Below are 24,903 nucleotides of genomic sequence, written 5' to 3' on the forward strand. Positions count from 1 at the left end.
GATCAGATTTGCCCCACCTAAAGATCAGAGCTATGACTTCCAGGATTATTGAAGATGGCTGCTCTGAGTTCCAAATGTGTTGCCAAATGAGGAGCTGCAACTCAGGGTGTGTCTGTGGTCAGCTGCAGGTCCTGGAGGTGGGGTGCAGTTGGTCAGGCAGGGGTCCTGGAGGTCAGGTGTGTTTGGTGTGGTTGTTGGATCCTGGAGGCTGGGTACAATCAGTCATTCTGGGGTCCCAGTGATAGGGCACAGTCAGTTGGTCTGGGAGTCCTGGTGGCAGGGAGCAGTCAGTCGACGTGTGGGGCCAAGAGGCAGGGAGTGATCAGTCAGGCTGAGGGATCTTGGAGATGGGGCTCAGTCAGTCCTGCCAGGGGACCGATGGGGCCTAGCTGTTGTCTCAAAATGGCAGCAGCCACATGTAATCAAACCTGCAGGTACTGGAACAGTAAACTTCCAGACAACAGCAGGCAGCTGGTGCTCCACTGGTGGTCGGCGATCTGTTTGCTGACTGTTGTCGGAGGATCTGGAGGTGAACCTCCTGCGTTGGGTGATGGATAGGTGTAAGGCAGGTGATGGACTGGCCAGAGGCATGCAAATGGCAAATGATAGGTGCCTGACAGTGAGCAATCTGCACTCAAAAAAGACATCGATATCCTGGCAGACTGCAGGTCATCACAGCAGACAAATGGGGTAAACACCAGGGAATCGATAAGCATCAAAAACTTTCTCACCAAGAAACAAATATCCTCTGCTTGAAACCGAAGTTACGGATGACAAAGAATGCAGCTCCCCTCTTGGATCCTCCCCATCACATAAACTTTGTTGGAGCATGTTTGTGCCAGGGTTTGTGACACCAACTCTAAACTTCATCTTCCAGAGACTGTTTAACGGACCCCTGGCATTGTCACAGAGGGCCTTTGCCAGACAGGCAGAAGTCAGGACAGGTAGATGAAACATTATGCCAAAGCAGATTGGCCAGATATTTGTTCATGTAAAGGTGAATTAAAGGACCCCTTGGAAACTCTGTAGAAGAGAATTTCTATGTGTAAATTATTTTAAGGACTGCAGCAAGGGAGGTGTTGTCTGACAGGAGGGGTGTGCACATAATATATCTGGTCCATTACTCTCCCTGTCTAGGAAATTATCACACATTTTCAGTGACCCCCCCCTTCTCTTTAGATATCACAGTAGCCAGCCACCTGCATTAAGAAGTCAAACTTTGCAGCTTCAAACTGTTCCCTGTTTGGATATTGTAGGAACAGTGGTGCATGTCATCAGAGTTGCTGTTATATTTTCAAACTCAATTATTACATGATGCACTGAGCTGCCCTGGAAACACCCCTTCCCTCAATTGTGAACAACCATCACTCCATGTGGCTGAACTTTTCCTAGACCTGCTTCCTGAGTGAGCTAAATGGGAGTGAGAGGATACCTGGTGGAGTGGGGAAGGAAGGCAATTCTGCTCCAGTTGGTACTATGCTGGGTGATATTTTTGACCTTGCAGGTTCCCTCCCTCCTACTCCATTGCACTAGATCTGTTGGGGGCAACTGCCTACAGTAGTATAGAGGGGACCAGTCTGCCAATGTGCCCTATGTGCCAAAATAAAAATGGGGCCACCTAGCAGGTGTTCAGCATATTGCAGCATGACATGTTTCAGTGTGTTTCCATGCACTGGAAGGAGCTAGATCACCAATAGACCAGCTGAGATATGTCTCCAACATATAGTGCCTCCACTTCTAGGTGAAAAGATAGTATAACTTTTCTTGAAAACAACAGGACCCTGTTGCTCGCTTCCTTGGTCTTTCCTCCTACCATCACATTTGAGATGATGCTTGACTTTAAACTTGATCTTCCATGACCAGCCACACCTCTGTTTTTCATGTTCAAGTCCTACAACTTCTTTAGTTATTTGGTCAAATATTTTGTGTTTGAAATTCAGCATCCACCTACATTGGGTCTTCATTTTTGTATTTTTCAGAGATTATCTTGATTTGTGTAAATCTCTGTTAATGTGAGGTATTATTTATTTTGAGAGTCATCATTCGGTACTGCATTTCCAAATTAGTAATTTTGTAAATTTAGTAGCTTGGTTCAGGAGCTGTGGTGTGAGGAAAGCATTTCCTCATAAATCATGGGTCAGAAAAGCAAAATCAGCACACAGGTGATCTGCTTTCCATTGCAAGCAAGAGGAAAGATCTATGAATTTGCAAGGGTATTCAAGTCCTTTGCAAGTTGAGATATTGTAAGTAATTATCTTTGCATACCAAATGATCTCCATAGTTCTCCTTGCTATTTTGGTGTAGTAGTATGAGGCTGAAGTATGTCATATAATTTCATAAAATCAAAAAGGTGATTTTTTTTGTTTTTAGTGTGTGTTCACTGAAGTTAGGTTTTCATTAACATCACCCTTTTGTATTAGCACTTCACAGAAAATCCTCAGCTCTTCCCTTTCTTAATATTCAGCTTTTACTATTATACTCTTCCACTCTTTGAGCCTGATGCTTGTGTCAAGATAATATACTTCAATGAACCATTGTGCTCATCACTTCACTATCAGCAGTTGTTTGATCAATCACATTCACTTTTATAGGACATCTTTTCCCTGTGTCTGTATCCCTGGCCTGCAATCTACATCTTCCATGGAGTGTTAAAAGGACCCTTGGAATTTTCTAAGAGGGCCTTTGTCAGACAGGTAGTGATCAGTCAAGGACATAAACCCTTATGTCAACACAGATTAACTAGATAAGTTTTCATCTAAATGTGAGCTAAAGAGCCCCAGGAACCTCAGTGCAAGAAAATTTCTGGGTGCACACTACTTGCAGGGGAGCCACAAAGGAGGTGGGGAATGGAGGTCGACTGTGCACTGAATATTTCTTCTCCCTTTCTAGCTCACTCCAGGCCTCCATCACACATGCTCAGTGAGTTCCTCACTTCAATTCTCTATGGAACACCAACATCTACACAGAAGTCAAACTTACAGGTTCCTGCTGTCACCTGCTGTGACATTGTAGAAAAGGTGGGGCACACTGCCAGAGTTGCTGTGAAGGTTTTAATCTCTACCTTTGTTTAATCCACAGAGCTTAATTTGATGGTCCCCTGCCCTGAGCTATGAAGAGCCATTACTCCATGTGGGTGGTTGTTCCCTAGACCAGTTTTCTGAGTGAGGAAAATCCAGGAGGAGTGGGACAGGAGGGCAATGCTTCTCAGACTGTGCTGTGCTGGGAGTTTTTGGTGATGTTAATGCACCCCTCTGTCTCTCCTATTCCACTAGACTGGATGCAGGTCAATTTTCTGCAACAATCTAGGGGTGACCAGGCAGCCAGCATGGCCAATGCACCCAAATAGGACATCACCATGGAGCAGACCTGGAGAGTATTGCAGGCTGCAAGTCTTCAGTGGGGTCCCTTTCACTGGAAGGGACTGGATTGTCCTTAGGCCCTCTAGTTCACAGGCCAACAAACACTGCCTCCACTTTTCCTGGGTGAAGATTTTAGAATCACTTCTTGAAAACAACATAGCCTTGTTCCTCACTCCCTTTGTCTTTCCTCCCAATATCACAGCTTAGATGACTCTGGTCTGGAAACTCGATCTGAAACCACAAAAACCAGAAGTGTCTCTGGTTGCCAAGGGATGGAAACATCATCAGGTCATCATTCTGCCTCTCCATGATATCAAGAAGTGTTTGCATGAGCAGCCAGAATGTCACAGCAGGCACTCATCAGTAACCATTTTGCTCAATGCTCAGAAACATCCCCTAGGGAGAGAAACTGAGTGAACTCTCCTTTGGGAGCCTGAACCTCCATGCCGGTCAATCCCAAATTCCTGGATGCCAGCTGGATTCACTTTGTATATCATCACTGTCCCAATTTTTTTCTCTCCTTTCACAGTACCACTGTTAACCAAGTTAGTTATTTCTTTGATAAAGATCAAAACCAGGGTAGTAGGATTTTGCAGAAAAGTGAATGATTGATTGAAAGTTCAATGGAAGTGACTTTATGGAAGTTAATCTCAGTACAATGACCCCTGAAAGGACTTGAAGCCAAAAAAATCCCAAGAAGTTTGAAAATTGGGTGAGACTTTTTTTGCCCAATACTTATTGTCCATGGTGGCACATATTTGGTGAACCATTACCACTTCCCTTTGTATATTTATAGTTAGAGACAGTCCCAATTGATCCCAGTGGCTGGTGCTTATGATTTCAAGAGGTTTCTGGTTCTACGAGTTTGTGTATTGGTCAAGAGCAGTGGTTTAGATGTGCAGCCTAAAAAGAGCTTAGAGTGCATGCAGAGGCACAGGGCCATCAGACAACTTCAACTTGGAGCCACTCACTTTCTCCTCAAAGAGAGTATGTTGGTTTGCATTTGGATCAGCAAGCACGAAGTGTAAGTGCTTTCCTGCAGTAAGAGAAACAATTTCAATTCAAACTGTTTCTTTCAAAATCAGGAGTGCATTCCATTCAGACAACTGTAGTCGATGAGTTTTCAAAAAATGTTTGAGAAAAGTCTTTGAATGAGACTTTGTGAATTTGATCAATCTTATAGTCCCACTTGGTTCCCAGACATTAGTGTCCATATCTACCAGACTTCTCTTCATATACAAGTTTGTGTAATAGAACTGAACTGATGTTTGAGTATACTGACTGAAAACAGCTAACAAGTGCTAAGGAAGTGCAGATCCAGCAAATAGCTTCAATGTTCTCTGTTCTCAATGAGTACCTTTGTTTTGCACTTGATTAACTTAGTTCAAAGCTTAAAAACCCTTGGGGAGAGAAACTAAATGAACTCTGCTTCAGAAGCATTGACCTCTATGCCCTTAAATCCAAATTTGTTGGAAGCCAGCTAGTTCTACTCTGCAAACTATGGACTTTCCATTTTTTGCTAACATTTCACAGGAGCAGTGTTAACTAAGGTAACCATTTCTTTGAGAAGGATCAAAACCAGGGTAGCAGGATTTTGAAGGGAAATGAATAATTGAAAGTTTAATGGAAATGACTTTTCTGAAATTAATCTCACTGTAATGAGTCCTGAGCAGACTTTGTAGCCAACAGAACCACAAGATGGTTAAAAATTGGGTTAGGTTTTTTTTTCCCCACCATTACTTATTCTATTGGTTTTTACATATCACATGAGCTACTACCTCTCTCATTTGTTTATTTATAGTTTGAGACCATGTCTGCCTAAGTGGCTTAGTCCTTCCCTATTACAGTGAGGCTGGCTTGCACTGCAAATGCACATGCCTCACTCACGCCTGTTGGTGAGATGACAGGAAAGATACAACACCTGTACTCATTCATTTGTTTGGCCCAGGTATCTGTTGATTAGAATTTTTTAAGTACATGTTCAGGAGGAAGAGGCAGAGTAAGACAAGAATTAATTGATTGTGGTTGTAAAAGCTTGAGGTTCTGGTTTGAATTATCCCCTATATATTCTGATATAATAACATCTGGAGCATATAAACTTTCCCAGATGTCCCCATCTCTTCTCTTGCCCCAGGCCCCTGTGAATCACTGAGATAATAGTCTACTCAGAGTTCAACTAAGGGGTAAATCTGTCTTAAGACATCTCCCAAGGCTGTGGGAGTTGACATGCAACTAATGTTTCTGACTTGTTTTCAAATGTGAAATTAAAATTTAGTAGAAAGCTTTCTGGGTTGGGATACAGTTTTTTGCAAAGCATTTCACAGAGAGAGACCAGAAAAGGATCCAGCCACCTGATATACTGTACCTCTTCAAATAATGCATATCTTTCAATTTCAACATTTTATTCTCTGTAAAATCTAGTGAATAGAACACCGTTGGAAAAGTAGCAATTTTAAGTGGAAATTCAGTCCAGTATATGTTTTCAGCAGGTTGCTGGGGCAAGAGTCAGCAGTGCTTCCCCAGTCATATTGAATATTTTAGAGTAGGTCTGATTGGAGATGAGATGACTATCAAGAACTAATAGATTATAATCTCTTTGAAAATGCTGATATGTCTAAATCAGGAAGTTGGTGAAGAAGAAAGAATGCTGACAAGTTGTTAATGGCGTGAAATTCCAAAGGTCAACTGCAGAGGTAGTAATCTTTGGGGCACACTCCAGGACCTTCAGAAAATGAAGTGGATTCGTTCACCTGGGCATTTTCCAAGTGAATCTCTATGTTGGCTATGAATCCTAGAGGTGATGACTAAAGAGGTCTGCTCTAGGCACTACATTTTCTGTCTTTGTTCTGATTTACATTGGGAAGATATTATTTTCTTTAAGGAATTGAATGCATTGGTGCTGAATACATATTTTCCTTTCCACAGATGTCAATCAGGTGCCACACAATGTAAAAGAAATCTGGCTTCCCTGGGTTATTGAGGGGTCGAACTCCACTTCAATGAAGCCTTTTGATAAACTTTTGTGGATTTGGATGGAGGTTCTTAAGATATGCTGTGAGGGTAGAATGTGGTATTCTCAACTTTACCATGGCTGTGTGGAAATTTGTGCTGTTTTCAAAATAGCAGACCCCTGTTCCTTGCTCCTTTGGTCTTCCCTCCTAACATCACACATGAGATTGTGCTGGTCTGGGAACTTGGTATGAAACCACAAAAACCAGAAGCATTTTAGAGGTCATGGAATGTGTGAGGTCTTCCTGCTACCATTCTGCCTCTCTGTGACATCAGGAGGTATCTGCAAGAGGAACCAGGATGTCACAGCAGGCACTCATCTGTGACCAAGTTGCCCAATGCCCAGAAACTTCTCCTGGGGTGAGAAACCAAGTGAATTCTCCTTTGGGTTCCTGGGCATCCTCACCCTTCAGTCCCAGGTTTCTGAATGCCAGCTGGTTTCACTTTGCATATCATCTGTTTCCAGTTTTTCCCTCTCATTATACAGAAGCACTGTTAACCATGTTAGCTATTTCCTTAAGAAAGATCAAAACCAATGTTGCAGGATTTTGAAGGGAATTAAATGATTGAATGTTCAATGGAAGTGTCTTTCTGGGAGCTTATATCAGTGCAACAACCCCTGATAGGACTTTAAGCCAATAGAAACCACAGGAAGTCTGAAAATTGGGTGAGGCTTTTTTCCCCCAAGTACATATTGTGCCTGGTATCACATATCCTGTGAGCCATTACCACTTCACTTTGTATATTTATAGCTAGAGATAGCCCCATTGTTGATCCCATTTGCTGGTTTCAAGAGCTTCCTTGTTCTGCCAGCATGTGTATTGGTCATGAGGAGTGGTTTCAATGTGTAGTCTAAAAAGAGCTTAGAAGTCATGCAGAGGTGCTGGGCAGCAAACAACTTCAACTTGGAGGCACTCTATTTTCAATGAGAATATGTTTGTTTACATGTGGATGAACAAGCACAAAGCATAAGTGCTTTCCTACATCAGTAGAAACAGTTTTAGTTTGAATTGTATCTTTCAAAACCAAGATCTCTTTCCAGGCAGACAACTGCAGTTGAAGAGCTTTCTGAAAATTTTTCACAAAAGGGATTCGATGATAACTCATGAATTTAATCATCCTTATAATCCCACTTGTCTTCCCCATATTCGTACTTCTGTCTACAAGATCTCTCTTCATGGACACCTTTGTGTTAAAGGACTGAACTATTGTTTAAATTTGCTGGCTGAAATCAGTATTCAAGTGTTGAGGAGGAGCAGATCCAGCAAATAGCTTCAATGTATAGACACTCATTCCTTTTTCAATGAGTACCATGTGTTTTGCATTTGAATCAATTAGCTCCAAACTTAATTGCTTCTAGAAAGTAAAGAAATGGTTTTCTTTCAAAACCATCACAGCATTGTTAAATGTCAGTATATTCCAAAACAGCAATTGCAGTTGAAGAGTGATTGCTGAAAAAGTTTCAGTAATGTATTTCAGTAACTCTTTGGGGAAAGTATACTATGCATGTTTCTAGCAACAGAAGAAACCATTTTAATTCAAAGTGTAGCATTTGAAACCATTTCCAGCAGATATCTGCTGTTAAAGACATTCTTAAAAATGATTCACAATGGATTTCAAGGTGATCTTGTGAATTTGATCATTCTTACAGTCACAGTTTTCTCCCTGAGAATGGGGCTTCTCTCTCCAAGAGCCTTTCTGTTAGCCCAGTTTGTGTATTAGCATGGAACTGTGGTTTCAAAGTGCTGTCTCACAATCACATAGATGTGCTGAGGAGAAGCAGTTCCACCAAGTAGCTTCAATATACACGTATGCAGTGTTTTCTCTATGAGTATATGTTAGTTTGTATTTAGATGAAATATCACAAAGCAGAAGTGCTTGTCATCAAGGGAAGAAAATGTTTTCTAATCACTGATTTTGTACCAAGGATAACTGGCAGTACATTCTAAGAGGGCAACTGCAGTTGAAGCATGATTGTTGAAAATCTTTCACTAATGGATGCTAATGCCTCTATGGGGAACAGATCTTCTTCATGGAACCACTTTGATCCCAGGTGTTGGTGCTTCTGCCTTCAAGAGCTCTCTTGTTCTACCAGTTTATGTATTATTCATGAGCTGTGGTTAATGGGTACACAAAAATGAGCTTAGAAGATCTGCAGAGAAGCAGGTGTGGCAAATACCATCAACTTGCAGGTACTCATTCTAATCTCAAGTGAGAATATGCTGGTTTTTATTTGGATGAATAAGCATGAAATGGAAGTACTTTCCAGGAAAGAAGAAACAGTTTCAGTTGAAAATTTATCATGGAATTTGGGAGCACATTCCCAGCATAAAATTGCAGTGGAATATTTTTTAAATGTTTCACAAATGGATTTCAATGAGACTTTATGCATTTGTTCATCCCTACAGTTCCACTTGGCTCCCAGACATCAGTGCTTATATCTCCAAATGTTCTCTTGTTGGACTAGTTTATGTAATAGGATTGAACTAATGTTTGAATGTGCTGGTTGAAAAGACCATATAAGTGCAGAGGAGGAGCAGATCCAGCAAGTAGCTTCAATGTAGAGGCACTAACTTTCTCAGTGATTACCTGGTGTATTGAATTTGGATCAATGACCTCAAGCTTAATTGCATCAAGTAAAGACATGGTTGCCTTTTAAAGCCATCATACCATTTAAACTGGCAGTGTATTGCACAAGGTCAACTGCAGTTGAACAGTGGTTGCTGAAAATATTTCACTAATGGATTTCAATGACTCCTTGTGGAACACACCCTATGCATATTCCCACTTTACAACATAGGTGCTTTCCAGCAATAGAAAAAAACTGTTTCAAACCAAAGTGCATCTTTTGAAACAGTAGTTCATTTCCAGTAGACAAACGCTTTCGAAGATTTTTTTTGGAAAATGTTTAACAAAAGTTTTTCAATGAGACATTGTGAATTTAATCATTCTTATGGTCCTACTTGGCTCTCACATATTAGTGCTCCTATCTCCAAGAGCTCTCTTGTTAGACTAGCTTATGTAATAGGACTGAATTGATGTTTGAGTGTGCTACTTGAAAAGGCCTTATAAGTGCTGAGGATGTGAAAATCCAGTGAGCAACTTCAAAGAAGAGGCACTCACTCTGTTCTCAATGAATACATTGTGTTTTGCATTTGGATCAATTAGCTCAAACTTAATTGCTAGGGATGGGGAGATAGCTCAGTTGGTAGAGTGCTTGTCTTTAAGCATGAGGCCCTGAGTTCAATCCCCAGCACTGCAAAAAACAAAACAAAACTTAATTGCTTAACAGCAAGTAAGGAAATGGTTACTTTTCAAAGCCTTTGTACCATTGTTAAGTGACAATATATTCCAAAAGGGCGACAGTAATTGAATAGTGATGACTGAATAAATTTTATTGATGAATTTCAATACTTCCTTGGGAAATGAATTCTTTTGCATGACCTTATATTGGTCCAAGTTGCTGCTGCTTGTAGTTTCAAGAGTGTTCTTGTTTGATGATTTTGTGTAATGGTCATGAGCAGTGGTTTAAATGTGTAGTCTAAAAAGTGCATAAAATGCATGCAGAGGTTCATGGTAAGCAAACACCTTCAACTTGGAGGCACGAAGTCTGGTCTCATTGAGAACACGTTGAATTGCATTTGGATGAATAAGCAGAAAGCCTAAGTGCTTTCTATGAAAAGAAAAAAAAAAGCATTTTCAATTCAAAGTGTATATTTTAAGACAAGTTGCATATATCCAGCAGAGTACTGTAGTTGAAGAGTTATATGAAAATGTTTCACAAAAGAGTTTCAATGAGACTTTGTGAATTTGATCATTCTTACAGTTCCACTTAACTCCCAGATGTTAGTGCTCCTATCTACAAGTGCTCTCTTGATCGACTTGTTTGTATAAGGGACTGAACTGATATTTGAATGTGCTGACAGAAAAGAGCTTACAAGTGCTCAGGATGAGAAGATCCAGCAAGCAAATTAATGTGAAGGCACTCAGTCTGTGTTCAATAAGTACCTTGGGTTTTGCATTTGTTTGAATTAGTTCAAAGATTTATTTCTTACCAGCATGTTAAGAAATGGTACCTTTCAAAGACATCATACCATTGGCAGTTGGCACCTGTAAAGTTTGACTTCTATGTGGAGGTAGGAGATTGCTGTGATCCCTAGAGAGGAGAGGAGTGAGGGAGCCACTGAGCATGTATGATGGAGACCTGGTGTGAGGTAGCAAGGGAACAGAGATAATCTGTGCCAACACCACCTGCCAGGCACCACCTCTTTGTTGTGGCCCTCTAACTCATCTGCACCCACAAATTCTCTTGTACTGAGTTTCCAAAGGGCCCCTTCACTCACTGTTAGATGAACAAACATCTGGCCAATCCATCATGCATAATGTTTCATCTCCTTGAGGAGATTGCTGAATTTCTGGCAAAGGCCTTCTGTGATGATTCCAAGGTTTCTTTAATCAGCCCCTAGAGGATGCAGATACAGGGTGGTGTCACAGATCTGCACACAGAGATGATCCAAACAGAGAATGTGAGTGATCAAACTAGTGCCTGATCATGATATAAGAAGCACAATTTCACTTGAAGTCTATGATCTTGACATATGCATACTTCTGAAAGAAAGAAATAGTGCAAAGTGTCAAAATTGAATATGAAAAAAGGAAGAGTTGAGGACATTCTCTTGGTCACTCAATACAAAGTGTGCTGGAAATGAAGAGCTAACATCAGTGAGCAAACACATGAAATATTGTCATTCTTCATGGTTTCTCAAAAAGGACAAGGACATTCTTCAGCCTCAAAATACTATACCAAAAGAGCATGAAGCACTATGGTGATCTTTTGGCAAGCACAGATAATTACTGACTATGTCTCAACTTGAAAAAGACAAGAATGCCCTTGAAAATTCATTGATCTTTCCATTTGCTTGCAATGGAAATCAGATTACATATATGCTGATTTTGCTTTCCTGACACATGACTTATAAGGAAATGCTTTCCTTACAATACAGCACTTGTACCAAACACTTAAATTTACACTAGTATAAATTTGAAAGGTCAGAACTTAATGATGGCTCTCCAAATAAATAATGCACCACATCATGAAATTTAAATAAAAAAATACACCATCTCTGCTAAAATACAAACATGAAGACCAAATACAGGTGAATCCTCAATTTCAAAACCAGAAAATTTTAAGAAATAACTACAGATGTGGTGGGAGTTATTGACAATGAAAAGCAGATACTAAAGCAGTTATAAAACATAGAACAATTTTTTTATCATTTAATTACTTATATCCAACACAAATAATCACATACCTAAACTGTGATTTCATTCGTTAACTGTGAATTCTTTCAAATTGGTGTTTTTGTGTGATGTCTTATCCAAGAAAGCACAATCACAACATTCCACACAACTATGGTAAAGCTGAGAAAACCACATCCTACCCTCAATTCTACAAAGCATGGCTTAAGAACATCAATCCAAATCCACCAATATCTATAAAAAGTCTTCCTAGAAGTGGAGTTGGACACCAAATGTTTCAGAAAAGCCAGTTTTCTAATTCACAGTGTGGCATCTGATTGACATCTATGGAAAAAAAGATATATATTCAACATCAATTAATGCAATTCCTTAAAGAAAATAACACATTCCCAATGCAAAGCAGAAAAGTGTTAGAAATTGCAGTGCCAAGAGCAGATCCCTTTTGTCATCACCTCTAGGTTTCACAGTCACAATTGAGGTTGAGTTGGAACATGCCCATGTGAACCAGTTAACTTCACTTTCTGGGGACCTGGGAGTGTGCCCAGAGAAAGTTACTACTTGCTAAATGCATTTGGCCTTTGGAATTCCATGCCATTAACACCTAACTTGCATCCTTTCCTATTCAACAACATGCTGATTTATATACCACATCAGCATTTTCATGAGAGGGATATATGCTATCACTTCCTGAAAGTCATCTCATCTCCAGCCATACATACTCTAAAAATTTTGAGATCACTGGGGAAGCACTGCTCACTCTTACCACAGCCTCCTGCAGAAAGCACTCATTGGAATAAACTTCCACTTAAAACAGCTACATTTCCAACCATGTTTTAATCACTTGATTTAAAAGAGGAGAAAATGTTGAGTATGAAGAATGTGAAATATCTGAAGAGGTTTAGTTTGTCAGGTGACTGGATCTTCTTCTGGTCTCTCTCTGTGAAATTGTTTGCACAAAGTTCTTCCCAACCAAACCAAAATTCTACCAAATTTTATTTTCACATTGAAAACAATGAAGCCAGAAATATTAGTTACATGTCAATTCCCATAGTCTTGAAGGATGTTATGAGAGATAGATTTACCCCTGTCTTTTCAAGCAAAAGTAGATTTGTAGTAGAACTCTGAGTAGACAATTATCTCAGTGACTTTCCTGCGACCTGTTGCAAGAGAAGAGACAAGGATACTTGGGAAAGATTTTATGCTCAGGGTGTTATTATAACAGAAATGTGTGGGGTTGATTCAACCTGAACCCCAAACTTTTATGACCATGCTCAACTAAGTTTTGTACCACTCTACCTTCTCCTCCAGGACATTTTCTTTAAAAAATTCTAACCAGAAGATATCTGGGCCAAATAAATGAATGAGTGGATGTGCTGGAAATTCCCTATGATAGCTGTGACTTTGGATAAGCTGAGGCAGGTGCATCTCCAGTGCAATGGCAGTCTCTTTAAATTAAAAAAATGCCCGAGACCAGATGAGTTCTCAGCTGAGTTCTACAAAACCTTTAAAGAAGATCTCATTCCAATACTTCTCAAAGTATTTCATGAAATAGAACAGCATGGAACCCTTCCAAACTCATTCTCTGAAACCAATATCACCCTGATACCTAAACCAGACCGAGACACATTGAGGAAAGAAAATTTTAGACCAATATCCTTAATGAACATTGATGCAAAATTTCTCAACAAAATTTTAGCAAATCACAAGCAAAAATATATTTAAAAAATAGTGCACCATGATTAAGTGGGTTTTATCCTAGGGATGCAAGGTTAGTTCAACATTTGAAAATCAATAAATGTAATTCACCATATCAATAGACTTACAGTCAAGAAACACATGACTATTTCAATAGATGCAGAAAAAGCATTTGATAAAATACAGCACTCCTTCATACTCAAAACACTAGAAAAACTAGGAATATTGGGAACATTCCTTACCATTGTAAAGGCCATCTATGCGAAGCCCATGGCCAATATCATTCTAAATGGTGAAAAACTGAAAGCATTCCCACTAAAAGCTGGAACAAGGCAGGGATGCCCTCTTTCACCATTTCTATTCAACATTGTCCTCGAAACTCTAGCCAGAGCAATTAGACAGACCAAGGAAATTAAAGAGATATGAATAGGAAAAGAAGAACTCATACTATTCCCTATTTGCTGATGACATGATTATATATTTAGAAGGAACCAGGAAATTCCATCAGAAAACTTTTAGAACTCATAAGTGAATTCAGTAAAGTAGCAGGATATAAGATCAATGGTCATAAATCCAACACATTATTATACATAAGTGATGAATCTTCAGAAAGAGAAGTTAGGAAAACTACCACATTCACAATAGCTTCAAAAAAATAAATACATGGAAATCAATCTAACAAAAGAGGTGAAAGATATATACAATGAGAACTACAAAACACTAAAGAAGGAAATTAAAGAAAACCTTAGAATATGGAAAGATCACTTATGTTCTTGGATAGGCAGAACTAATATTGTCAAAATGACCATACTACTAAAAGTGCTATACAGATTCAATGAAATTCCAAATAAAATCCCAATGATGTACCTTTCAGAAATAGAGCAAGCAATCATAAAATTCATCTGGAAGAATAAGAAACCCAGAATAGCTAATGCAATCCTTTGCAGGAAGAGTGGAGCAGGGGATATCACAATACCAGAACTACAACTATACTACAAAGCAAGAGTAACACAAACGGCATGGTATTGGCACCAAAATAGACAGGTAGATCAATGGTACAGAATAGAGGACATGGACACAAACCCAAATAAATACAATTTCCTCATACTAGACAAAGGTACCAACAATATGCAATGGAGAAAATATAGCCTCTTCAACAAATGGTGCTGGGAAAACTGGAAATCCATATGCAAAAGAATGAATGATACCCCTATCTTTCACCCTGTACAAAACTCAACCCAAAATGGACCATGTAACTCAGAATCAGACCAGAGACCCTGCATCTTATAGAAGAAAAGGAAGGTTTAAATCTTCAACATGTTGGCTTAGGATCAGACTTCCATAACAGGAATCCCATAGCACAAGAAATAAAAGCAAGAATCAATAAATGGGATAGATTCAAACAACATAGCCTTCTCTCAGCAAAGAGAACTATCAGCAATGCAAAAAGAGAGCCTACAGAGTGGGAGAAAATCTTTGTCACCCATACTTCAGATAGAGCACTAATTTCCAGAATATATAAAGAACTCAAGATACTTTACATGAAGAATACAAATAACCAAATCAACAAATGGGCTAAGGAAATGAACACAAACTTCACAGAAGATCTACAAGTAATCAGCAGATATATGAAAAAAAGTTCATCATCTTTAGTAATAAGAGAAATGCAAATCAAAACTACACCAAGATTCCATCTCATCCCAATTAGAATGGTAATTATCAAGAATACAAGCAACAACAGGTGTTGGCGAGGATGTGGGGAAAATGGTACACTCATACATTGCTGGTGGGACTGCAAATTAGTGCAGCCATTCTGGAAAGCAGTGTGGAGATTCCGTAGAAACTTAGAATGGAACCACCATTTGACCCAGCTATCCCACTCCTCGGTTTATACCCAAAGGACTTAAAATCAGCATGCTACAGAGATACAGCCATAACAATATTCATAATTGCTGAATTCACAATAGCCAGATTGTGGAACCAACCTAGATGCCCTTCAATGGATGAATGAATAAAGAAACTGTGATATATATATATATATATATATATATATATATATATATATAATGGAATATTACTCAACCATAAAGAATGATAAAATTATGGCATTTCTAGGGAAATGGATGAAATTGGAGAATATCATGCTAAATGAGATAAGTCAATCTCAAAAAACTAAAGGACAAATGATCTTGCTGATAAGCGGATGATGACATAACGGGGTATGGGAGGGGCCAAGAATGGAGGAAGGAGGGATGTATAGAGGGATAAAAGGGGGGAGGGTGAGGGGTAAGAAAAAATAACAGAATGAATCAAAACCTATTACCCTAGATAAATGTGTGATTACAAAAACAGTATGCCTCTACTTCATGTACAGAGAAACAAGATGTATCCTATTTGTTTACAATAAAAATGAATTTTAAAAAAAATTTAAAAATGCCTAAGCAACTTAGGCAGATGAAGTCTCTAAGTATAAATACACAAAGGCAAGATGTGATTTCTCAGATCTATTAACACCTATTAACATCAATCACAGAACAATTCTGAACCCATATCTAGGACCTGCTTATAAAAATTGCAGTGTTCTGCTTGTGAGTGAACACTTGAAACATTTTCTCTAGGTGACATTCAGAAATGCTAATGCACTTCTGTGCACTGCTTTTCCTCAGGCATTTTGAATCATAACATGAAGTTTCTAAGCAACTACTTGTACTTAGGTGCCCTACTTAGAGGAAGAAATTTCTATTGAAGAAAGTCAATTCCATGGGACTGGGGATATAGCTCAGTTGGTAGAGTGCTTGTCAAGCATGTACAAGGTCCAGAGTTTGATCCCCCAGCACTACCCCCTCCCCCCCAAAAAAAGAAGAAAAAAGTCAACAACCTTCAAGATGGCGGACTAGGGTGGCTGCATTTCATGTTGCTCCAGGACTCAGGATTCAAGAAGAGGAGATATTGAGAGATTTGGGACCAACTGAAAGCCGCCTGGTGAGTCTCTCCCATTGGGGAGGTGTCCCAGATGGGGCAGTATTGCTGGAATGCAGGGAACTTTGTGAAGTAAGTTGCCCAATGAGACACCCCTCCCCCAGCTGGAGCAGTGAAATTGGACAACTGGGAGCATTGTAGAGGAGGCAAATCAGCACAATGCTTGGACTCAGAGCAACACACCGGGGCTCTGCAAAGCTACCCAGAGGAGAAGGTGCGTGGCAAGCTGTTTGGACTCAGAGTGACTGCTCCTGAACACCGGGGGGCTGCCTGGAGGAGGAGCATCTGTATGGGTTGCTTGGAGCAACTGTACAGGGCTCCAGGTGACTGCTCAGAGAGGGGCCACATAGCCAGGTGATTAGGTGCAGAGCAGGGTCCCAGGACCTAGGTGACTTCTTGGTGGAAGAGCCACAAAGAGACAGGCCAAGGGGCAGAGTGAACATTCCAGGACTCTGGGCAGCTTCTCTGAGGAGGGGCAGCCTAAGGAGACTCATCTGTGAAGGGTGAGGCTCCCAGGCTCAAGAGTTAGGTCTGGGCCCCTGGGAACGTTGCAGAGGAAGGCTGCCCAGCCCAGGCAGTAGTTGTGGATTGAGCAGAACCTCTAGGAGGGCAACAGACCAGAGAGACCTCCCCACCGGTGAGTCTTCCCTGCCTGGTGAGGGTTTCCCACAAGGACAGTAAAACCAGAGACACAGGCCCAAGCAGGGCTTGCCTCAGCCCGCAGCCTAGTTCCCCTTTGGATGACCACTGGTCAACAAGTGGAGGAACCTCTGCCCTCTAGCAGGGAATATACCCCACCTGAAGGCCACCACCCCTAGAGAAGCAGCTTCCTTGTGGAGCACTGCATTATCAACTTCTTCTAAGACTTCAGACTACTGAAGGCTAGGAAGGGATACACTAGAAATCTTCAGGGATACTCTAAGTCAATATACGTGGACAATATGAGCAAACAAGGGAAGAAAATGACAAAACAAATCTAGATGTTGCATCAATAAAACCCAATGACAGCATGACAGAAGAAATGACAGAAAGAGAGTTCAGAATGTACATAATTAAAATGATCAGAGAAGCAAACGATGAGATGAAAGAGCAAATGCAGGCATTGAATGATCGCACCAATTGACAGTAAAAAGAGCAAACACAGAAAGCAAAAGATCATTTCAATAAGGAGTTAGAGATATTGAAAAAAAAAAACAAACAGAAATCCTTGAAATGTAGGAAACAATAAACCAAATTAAGAACTCCATAGAAAGCTTAACCAATAGGATAGAACACCTGAAAGACATAACTTCAGATATTGAAGAAAAAATATTTAACCTTGAAAATAAAGTTGACCAAACAGAAAAGATGGTAAGAAATCATGAACAGAATCTCCAAGAACTATGGGATATCATGAAAAGGCCAAATTTAAGAATTATTGGGATTGAGGAGGCTTAGAGTAACAAACCAAAGGAATGAACAACCTATTCAATGAAATCATATCAGAAAATTTCCCAAATCTGAAGAATGTAATGGAAAATTGACTACAAGAGGCTTATAGGACTCCAAATACACAAAATTACAACAGACCCACACCAAGGCACATTATCATGAAAATACCTAACATAAAAAAGAAAGACAGAATTTTAAAGGGTGAGAGAAAAAAGAACAAAATTACATTCAGGGGGAAACCAATACGGATATCAGGAGATTTTTCTGTCCGACCCTAAAAGCTAGAAGGGCTTGGAACAACATTTTTCAAGCCCTGAGAGAAAATGGATGCCAACCAAGAACTTATTTTCAGCAAAACTTACCTTCAAATTTGACGATGAAATAAAATCCTTACACAATAAACAAAAGCTAAAAGAATTTACAAAGACCTCTCATGCATTAGGCTACTGAACACTGGGAGTGTTCATTAGTATATGATGATTATACAATAGATTTTCTTTAGTCTCCTTTTTAAAAAATTCAGTTTTTATTTCTTTACTTTTCTTGATCTCTTTTCCTTTTGTTTACCTGTTCTCTCAGAGTCTCTTTGTCCCTTTTTTGCATGCTAACATCCGATATCTTTTGATTACACTCTCACCCTTTCTATTTTCTAGAACTTCAGTATATTCTTTTCTAATCCATTAATAGCCACATTCTACAAGCCTCTGCAGCGTCTTTGTCCTCCATTAGAAACTGCAGACCTTATTGCAAACCTGTTTTTTTTTTACCAAAGATAATGTTTGAACTCATTTTGTTTACTATGACAATTATGTTATTGTCCCAATAGGAGCTATTTGGTCTAGGATTGCATAGTGTCTGAATTGGGCACTGCTAATATTCATCTTCCCTTAAAGAAAGGGTTTTGGAAACCTATAGGACCACTATAAGCCTATAGAGGGAAATCTGCAATACCCCAGATCGGTACTGCTAGAGGGGAAGATACAGAAACAACATGAAAAAACAGGGGAAAAAATGATTCAAACAAATCTAGATTCTATATTAATAGAATCCAAAGAGAGTATATTAAAAGAATGTCAGAAAAAGACTTCAGATTATACACGATTAAGATGATTTCCGAAGCAAAAGATGATATAAGAGAGCAAATGCATACAATGAATGATAATACCAATAAGCTGAAAGATCACCTGCAGGAAGCAAAAGATCATTTCAACAAAGAGATAGAGATTCTCCAAAAACACAAAACAGAAATCATTGAAATGAAGGAAACAATAAACCAAATAAAAAACTCAATGGAAAGCATCATCAACAGACTAGACCATTTGCAAGACAGAACCTTGGACAATGAAGACAAAATATTTAATCTTGAAAATAAAGTTGCCCAAACACAGAAGATGGTAAGAAATCATGAACAGAAACTCCAAGAACTATGGGGCATCATAAAAAGACCTAATTTAAGAATTATTGGGATTGAGGAAGGCACAGAGATACAAACCAAAGGAATGAACAACCAATTCAATGAAATAATATCAGAAAATTTCCCAAACCTGAAGAATGAAGTGGAAAATCAAATACAACAGGCTTACAGAACACCAAATGCACAGAAACACAACAGTCCCACACCAAGGCACATTATAATGAAAATGCCTAACATTCAAAATAAAGATAGGATTTGGAAGGCTACAAGTGAAAAGCATCAGATTACGTATAGGGGGAGATCAATATGGATAGCAGGCAACTTCTCAACCCAGACACTAAAAGCTAGAAGGGCCTCAACCAACATATTTCAAATTCTGAAAGAAAATGGTTGCCAACCAAAAATCCTATACCCAGCAAAACTAATCTTCAGAGTTGAAGATGAAATAAAATCTTTCCATGATAACCAAATGTTAAAAGAATTTACAAGTAGAAAGCCTGTGCTACAGAATGTTCTCAACAAAATATACCATGAGGAGGAAATGAAAAACAACAATGGAGGTCAGCAAAGGGAGGAACTACCTTAGAGAAAAAACACTCAAAGGAGAAACGAAGGAAAAAAAAAAAAAAAAAACCAAAAATAAGCCAAATGACTGGGAATACAAATCATTTCTCAATAATAACCCTGAACATTAATGGCCTTAACTCATCAATCAAAAGACATAGACTGACAAAGTGGATTTAAAAGAAAGACCCAACAATATGCTTCCTGCAAGAGACTCATCTCATAGAAAAAGGCATCTACAGACTAAAGGTGAAAAGATGGCAAAAAACTTACTATGCAAATGGACTCAGTAAAAAAGCGGGGATTTCCATCCTTGTATCAGATAAAGTGGACTTCAATCCAAAGTTAGTCAAAAGGGATAAAGAAGGACATCTCATACTGCTTAAGGGAACCATAAATCAAGAAGACATTATGATCATAAATATTTATGCCCCCAAAAATGGTGCATCCCTCTACATCAAACAATTCCTTCTCAATTTTAGGAATCACATAAACCACAACCAATAATTCTGGGTGACTTCAATGCACCACTGTCACCACTAGATAGATATTCCAAACAAAATCCAACAAAAGAAACCATAGAACTCAACAGCACAATCAATAACCTAGACTTAATAGACATATATAGAAGATTCCATCCATCAATTAGCAGATTCACTTTCTTCACAGCAGCATATGGAACCTTCTCCAAAATAGACCATATGTTATTTCACAAAGCAGCACTTAGGAAATGCAAAAAAATAGAGATACTGCCTTGTGTTCTATCAGATCATAATGGACTCAGAGTAGAAATCAATGAAAAATAAAAAAAGAGAAATTAGCCCAATAACTGGAAACTAAATGATATGCTATTGAATGAAACATGGATAACAGAAAACATCAGGGAGGAGATTAAACAATTCTTAGAGGTCAATGAGAAAGATACAACATATCAAAATCTCTGGAACACTATGAAAGCAGAATTAAGAAGAAAATTCATTGCATGGAGTGCATTCCAGAAAAGAATGAAAAGTCAACAATTAAATGACCTAACATTGCAGCTCAAATCCCTAGAAAAAGAAGAACAGAATAACAGCAAAAGTAGTAGAAGACAGAAAATCATTAAAATCATAGCTGAAATGAATGAAATTGAAACAAAAGAAGCAATTCAAAAATTGACAAAACTAAAAGTTGGATCTTTGAGAAAGTAAACAAAATAGACAAACCCTTAGCAACACTAACAAAGAGAAGGAGAGGGAAAACTTAAATTATTAAAATACATGATGCAAAGGAAATATCATGACAACACAACCTAGATACAGAACATAATGAGAAGCTACTTTGAAAATTTGTATTCCAACAAAATAGAATCTTCTGAAGACTTTGACAAATTTCTAGACACATATGCTTCTCCCAAACTGAACCAGGAGTACCTACACAATGTAAACATATCAATATCAAGCAGTGAAATAGAAAAAGTCATGAAAAACCTATCATCCAAGAAAAGCCCAGGATTAGACGGATTCTAAACCGAGTTATACAAGACCTTCAAAGAAGAACTCATTCCAATAATTCTCAAAGTATTACAGGAAATAGAAAAGGAGGGTACCCTATCAAACTTATATTATGAAGCTAATATCACCCTCATACTCAAACCAGGAAAAGACACGTGAAGGAAATAAAATTTAAGACCAACATCCTTGATGAATATAGATGCAAAAATCCTTAACAAACTATTGGCAAACTGTATCCAAAAACATATTTAGAAAATTGTGCACCACGATCAAGTGGGCTTCATCTCTGAAATGCAAGGAAGGTTCAACATTTGTAAATCAATAAAATAATCCATCATGTCAATAGACTTAAGGATAAGAATCATATGGTTATTTCAATTGACACAGAAAAAAGTGTTCGACAAAATACAACACCCCTTCATGCTCAAAACACTAGAAAAAATAGGGAGAGTAGGAACATGCCTGAACATTGTAAAGGTTATATATGCTAAGCCCATGGCCAACATCATTCTTTTTTTTTTTATTGTAAACAAATGGGATACATGTTGTTTCTCTGTTTGTACATGGCGTAAAGGCATACCATTTGTGTAATCATAAATTTACATAGGGTAATGTTGTTTGATTCATTCTGTTATTTATTCCCTTCCCCCCAACCCTCCCACCCCTCTTTTCCCTCTATACAGTCCTTCCTTCCTCCATTCTTGCCCCCTCCCTAACCCTAACTCTAACCCTAACACTAACCAATCCCAACCCCCATTATGTGTCATCATCCACTTATTAGCGATATCATCAGTCCTTTGGTTTTTTGAGATTGGCTTATCTCACTTAGCATGATATTTTCCAATTTAATTCATTTGCCCACAAATGCCATAATTTTTCATTCTTTATGGCTGAGTAATATTCCATTGTATATATATACCACGGTTTATTTATCCATTCATCAATTGAAGGACATCTAGGTTGGTTCCACAATCTGGAGACTGTGAAGTGAGCAGGTATGAACATTGATGTGGTTGTATCTCTGTAATATGCTGATTTTAAGTCCTTTGGGTATAGGCCAAGGAGTGGGATAGCTGGGTCAAATGGTGGTTCCATTCCAAGTTTTCTAAGGAATCTCCACACTGCTTTCCAGAGTGGCTGCACTAATTTGCAGCCCCACCAGCAATATATGAGTGTACCTTTCTCCCCACATCCTCGCCAACATCTGTTGTTGCTTGTATTCTTGATAATCGCCATTCTAATTGGGGTGAGATGGAATCTTAGAGTAGTTTTGATTTGCATTTCTCTTATTACTAGAGATGTTGAACATTTTTGCATATGTTTGTTGATTGCTTGTAGGTCTCCTTCTTTGAAGTGTCTGTTCATTTCCTTAGACCATTTGTCAATTGGATTAGTTGCATTCTTGGTGTAGAGTTTTTTGTGTTCTTTATAGATTCTGGAGATTAGTGCTCTATCTGAGTATGAAAGGCAAAGATTTTCTCCCACTCTGTAGGCTCTTTCTTTGCATTGCTGATAGTTTATTTGCTGAGAGAAAGCTTTTTAGTTTGAATCTATCCCAGTTATTGATTCTTGCTTTTATTTCTTGTGCTATGGGAGTCCTCTTGAGGAAGTCTGGTCCTAGGCCGACATGTTGAAGCTCTGGACCTACTTTTTCTTCTATAAGATGCAAGGTCTCTGGTCTGATTCCGAGGTCCTTAATCCATTTTGAGTTTAGTTTCATGCATGGTGAGAGATATGGGTTTAGTTTCATTCTGTTGCATATGGATTTCCAATTCTCCCAGCACCATTTGTTGAAGAGGCTATCTTTTCTTCATTGCATATTTTTGGCCCCTTTGTCTAGTATGAGAAAATTGTATTTATTTGGGTTTGTGTCCATGTAGTCTATTCTGTACCATTGATCCACCTTTCTATTTTGGTACCAATACCATGCCATTTTTGTTAGTATTGCTTTGTACTAGAGTTGAAGATCTGGTATTGCGATACTCCTGCTTCACTCTTTTTGCTAAGGATTGCTTTAGCTATTCTGGGTTTTTTAATCTTCCAGATGAATTTCATAATTGCTTGCTCTATTTCCGTAAGGTACACCAGTGGGATTTTATTTGGAAGTGCATTGGATCTGTATAGCACTTTTGGTAGTGTGGCCATTTTGACAATATTAATTCTGCCTATCCAAGAACATGGGAGATCTTTCCATCATCTAAGAATTTCTTTAATTTCTTTCTTTAGTGTTCTTTAGTTCTCATTGTAGAGGTCTTTCACTTCTTTTATGAGATTGATTCCCAAGTATTTTATTTTTTTCAAAGTTATTGTAAATGGGGTAGATTTCCTAATTTCTCTTTCTGAAGATTCATCACTTATGTATAAAAATACCTTAGATTTATGTGCTTTGATCTTATATCCTGCTACTTTACTTAATTCACTTATGAGTTCTAAAAGTTTTCTGGTGGAATTTCCTGGTTCCTCTAAGTATATAATCATATCATCAGCAAATAGGGATAGTTTGAGTTCTTCTTTTCCTATTCGTATCCCTTTAATTTCTTTGGTCTGTCTAATTGCTCTGGCTAGAGTTTCAAGGACATTATTGAAAAGAAGTAGTGAAAGAGGGCATCCCTACCTTATTCCAGTTTTTAGGGGGAATGCTTTCAGTATTTCACCATTTAGAATGATATTAGCCATGGGCTTAGCATAGATGGCCTTTACAATGTTAAGGAATGTTCCCACTATCCCTACTTTTTCTAGTGTTTTGAGCATGAAAGAGTGCTGTATTTTATCAAATGCTTTTTCTGCATCTATTGAAATAATCATGTGATTCTTGACTTTAAGTCTATTGATATGGTGAATTACATTTATTGATTTCCTGATGTTGAACCTACCTTGCATCCCTGGGATGAAACCCACTTGATCATGGTGCACTATCTGTTTAACATGTTTTTGTATGCGATTTGCTAAAATTTTGTTTAGAATTTTTGCATCGATGTTCATTAAGGATATTGGTCTGAAATTTTCTTTCCTTGATGTGTCTCTGTCTAGTTTAGGTATCAGGGTAATATTGGCTCCATAAAATGAGTTTGGGAGGGTTTCCTCCTCTTCTATTTTATGGAATATTTTGAGAAGTATTGGAATGAGCTCTTCTTTAAAGGTTTTATAGAACTCGGCTGAGAACCCATCTGGTCCCGGACTTTTCTTTGTTGGTAGACTTTTGATGACTTCTTCTATTTCATTACTTGAAATTGGTCTATTTAAATTGTGTATGTCCTCCTCGTTCAGTTTAGGCAATTCATATGTCTGTAGAAACCTGTTGATGTCTTCAAAATTTTCTATTTTGTTGGAGTATAGATTTTCAAAATAGCTTCTAATTATGTTTTGTATTTCAGTCGTGTCTGTTGTGATATTTCCTTGTTCATTCCGAATTTTAGTGATTTGGGTTTTCTCTCATCTTCACTTTGTTAGTGTGGCTAAATGTTTATCAATTTTGTTTATTTTTTTGAAGAACCAACTATTTATTTTGTCAATTTTTTGTATTGTTTCTTTTGTTTCAATTTCGTTGATTTCAGCTCTGAGTTTAACTATTTCCTGTCTTCTACTACTTTTGGTGTTGGTCTCTTCTTCTTTTTCTAGGATTTGAGCTGTAGTGTTAGGTCATTTATTTGTTGAGTTTTACTTCTTTTATTAAATGCACTCCATGAAATAAATTTTCTCT

This window comes from Sciurus carolinensis, chromosome 18 (assembly GCF_902686445.1).
Source record: "Sciurus carolinensis chromosome 18, mSciCar1.2, whole genome shotgun sequence".
Taxonomy (NCBI): Eukaryota; Metazoa; Chordata; class Mammalia; order Rodentia; family Sciuridae; genus Sciurus; species Sciurus carolinensis.